This window comes from Bidens hawaiensis, unplaced genomic scaffold (genome assembly GCF_021521415.1).
Source record: "Bidens hawaiensis isolate Kalapana, Puna unplaced genomic scaffold, B.hawaiensis_p1.1 tig00015777_1, whole genome shotgun sequence".
NCBI lineage: Eukaryota > Viridiplantae > Streptophyta > Magnoliopsida > Asterales > Asteraceae > Bidens > Bidens hawaiensis.
The window spans coordinates 228,817-232,747 of NW_027492410.1; the positions used below are offsets into that span (position 1 = coordinate 228,817).

The 3,931-nt window shown below is 37.6% G+C and overlaps 1 pseudogene; it reads right to left on the bottom strand.

Annotated features, from left to right (window-relative positions):
- Nucleotides 1–3,030: 3,030 nt before the first annotated feature.
- LOC143549785 (putative serine/threonine-protein kinase PBL9 pseudogene) lies at nucleotides 3,031–3,724 on the bottom strand (annotated as a pseudogene).
- Nucleotides 3,725–3,931: the final 207 nt, after the last annotated feature.

Genomic DNA, 3,931 nt, shown 5'->3' on the forward strand with positions numbered 1-3,931 from the left:
CGTAACACATAAATGGGGCTAGAACTCACCTGAATTCTGCTTCTTTTTCTGATAGCTGTAAATCCCTTCTCTAACTGAGCTCGGCTGACTGTACAAGTTACACGTATCAATACTCGTCTGATCTAATCTGGTGGCCTAGTATTAGCTTACTTTAACTTGTCGCTTTATAATTTATTTTCTAATCAAACTTGGCTTTAGGCGAAGTTAACCCTCGGGCGAACTTAGCTCTAGGCGAAGTTAACCTTAGGCGAACTTAGCTTTACAGCGAAGTTGCCATCAGGCGAACTTGGCTTCAGGCGAAGTTGTCATCAGGCGAACTTGGCTTCAGGCGAAGTTGAACCTTAGGCGAACTTAACTTTACAGCGAAGTTGCCATCAGGCGAACTTAGCTTGCAGGCGAAGTTCATCAGGCGAACTTAGCTTGCAGGCGAAGTTCATCGCGTTGAAGGCGAAGTTGCCCAGATGAAGGCGAAGTTGCCCAGACGGCCGCTGTTCGGTTTCTTTCAGCATTTTGAGCGATTTTAACACCCTTGCTATGGTTCAATATCACCCACTACGCTTCCCGACCATTTTTGGTCGCTTATACACTAAAAAGCTTGGATCTTTAAACCTCAAAGATCAAGAATCATACCTTTTTGAGCTTGTTTGGATCTCGTTTAACTTGTTAACACAACTAATCGCTCTCTCTCGGACCTGCCCGATGCTTCCCTTGGCTCAGCCGGTTCCGGCGAAGTTAGTGGGTATGTGTGTGTTAGGGAGTTTGGTGAAATATGAAAGATATTTTGGGGTTTATGGGATATTTATATCCCTGAAATCCCATGGACCTAAGGCCCATTCTTATTTAACCCATCTCTATTAATCCAAATCCATAACCAACGTCCATTACCCGACACTAGCCCGACCCATACCAACTCCTATTCTTTTATTTATTTCCTGATAACCCGAGTAAACTTTTCCTCCATTATTAAGTAATATAATTAATATTATCTTGAAATTTCGGGATGTTACATATCAACTTCAATATGTTTAGTTTGTTAATGTTGAACCGGGTTTCTGGCAAAATAAATGGTACTATTGTTGTCATAATAGACAATCAGGAACTGTTAAACACGCAAACCATTAGTTTCACTTTAGAAAATATATACTTTGTGGGATTAATAAAATACAGCCTATTTTGTTTGTTGTCACCAATCTCACGTCCTTTTAAATGACCAAAAAATAAAGCCTGGTTACTCGTGTAACCCGATGGCAAAAGATGACGTCATACGCTCGTGATAACAGACAATGTTGGGTAACCAAAAAGCCTACCATTTCTTGTTCATAGGAAAACTCGTTTCCCGAAAACCAACTACGATAAGACCAGGTTGGGTTCATATTTGAATTTGAGACCTTGCGATTTTCAACCCAAATATTCACTTACGTCTAATGCCAGATGAGCTACCGTTCATTGGCGCCATCTCATGAGTCAAATTCTTTCTTACCAGGTTTCCACCCTACTTTTTACACATTTTTGGCACCCACATTGCTTACAACCCTTTTCCTTCTTTTATGTGTTAGATAGTTTTTAGTAATTGACTTGTTAAATTGCTGTTGTGTTCATAAAATATAATTATGCTCTATATCCAAGTCTTGTTTACCGTTTTCTTAAAAAATCCAGATTATATGTATCAAAAAGATGACTTCTATTTAATTATTTGGAGAGTTACCAAAATGAGTCGAATAGGACTAGCACAAATATATTGAGGGGGCAGACCCTCAAACTCTCAAAGTATCCAATCAATGTTGGATTGAATGCTGAAGTTTGGTAACCAGAACCGAAAACACAAATAATATATTAGATCATAAGCTCGATCCTTGTAATTCTCGTTAGCTCAAAAAATTACAATACAATGATATAACCCATGAGCTCGGGTATATATATTAGTTTAAACGTGAAAACTAAATTAGACTAGAATAGAAACTCATTATCACACTCAAATACTAGTTAGGAAAAACATATTTAAACAATTAATTAAATAACTTGTAGCCCAAGTAATGTGCTCGACTTGATCCTCAACATACCGATTCACCATAGGCTCGATGGACTGGCCCAAACCAAATTATTGCTAACAGATGCAACTGATTTAATCATCTATTTTTGCGTTCCAAAATGTTTAGGGCTATTAAGTCTTGGATGCAAGCAGACTTTGATGGTTGATTTAATTTAAGTAGCTGCCATCAAGCAAGTAGGAAGTTATTCATTTGTTTAAGTTTTAAAAAATCTAACCATTTGACTAAATGCGTTTTAATTGAATATCTTACCAAGATTATAAACTTATGACCAATTAGCAGATGACATTGTCCAAATACCAATCAAATCGTAAAGTTTTCTTTGCATCAAAAACCGAGGATCTTCCTTTAATTGTATTGTTTGGAAAAATTGGTGTAATTTCAGTTTGTAACTTCGTGATTGTTTTGTTTGTTTGGTCTATGACATCCTGCTAGCTTGTTTTAGTGAAATTTGTCGTTCCAAAAGAAAATTATTGCCGTGTCCATTTTTTCCCGTGTGAGTATAACCAATGAAATAGAAATTGATCGGTAATCTTTCAGTGATAGTATAATACGAATACCAGTTACAAAATGTTTAAATATAAAGTTTTAAATTTATTTATATGACATAGTCAAAATCACCATACTGAAATTATAATGATCAACAGCATGCATACTAATCAATCATAAGAAGTCCATCATAATTCATAACACTAAAAGATATGCATGATAAATAAATTGCTGCTAGCAACTTAAGGTACTATTAATCCACATATTAGGGCAAACTTTAACCACTAAACTAATATCATATAAAATAACCAACAAAGGTGGTATGTGCCAACCTCCAAACCATCCCAAGGATTATCATCCACCAAAAGAGGAGTTCCAAGAGCATGCATACCCGTACATATTAATACTACCAACGAAGTACACATAAATTAAACACATTAAAACATCAACCTGCATAAAGCGACTTCACCAACCCTGTGTCCTAAGGCCTTGTTCACGTTGCCTCTGGAAGTTGAATGGACACCAGTTGTTGGACGACCTCCGACATAGTAGGCCTCCTCCTTGGGTCGGTTGATACACACTGAGCGGCTATGCAAGCCATGACCCAGACCCCGTGAGGATTGTCGCCCATACGAATGTCCGGGAGGTTAGAAACATAGCCGGTTCGTACATTTTCAAGAATTCCCGGTGTCTTCGAAACCCTCTTGCCCGATAACAACTCCAACAACACAATGCCGAAACTGAAGACATCGCACTTCCTCGTCGAATGCTCTATATAGACCAAGCGTAAAAGGTTATAAATATTAAAAAAAATAAGAAATTGGTAAAGAGATTTAACGACAAATACATCATACTTTCAGTGATGCATTCGGAGGCACAATAACCATGGTTCCCATAGACCGTGTCCTGGGGCGGTCCAATACGAGCGAACCCAAAATCAGAGATTTTGGCATTGTAATCCTGTTTATATGAAATGATTTAATGGGCATGTAGAAACAACAAAACTAAATTTCATCAGTCTTAAGAATTCCACATACCCCATCTAGTAATACATTTGCGGTCTTGAAATCGCGATAAATAAGTCCAATTTCGGGACTATGCAGGTACTCAAGTCCAGCAGCTCCGATAGCAGACTTCAAACGGAGAGGCCATGCAAGTCCAACTGTTGATAAAATCACTACATTCATTCAATTTTCCAACTTTTTTAATGTATTAAAGAAAAAAAAAGAATTACTCCCATTGAACAGGTGGTGATCCAAGCTGCCGTTTTCCATGAACTCAAACACGAACATTCGATTTTCTCATTCGAGGCAATAGCCAATTAATCGGGTGAGATTCGGGTGTGAAAATCTTTCCAAAAAGTTAACTTTCGCCTACAATCAATAAAATACATA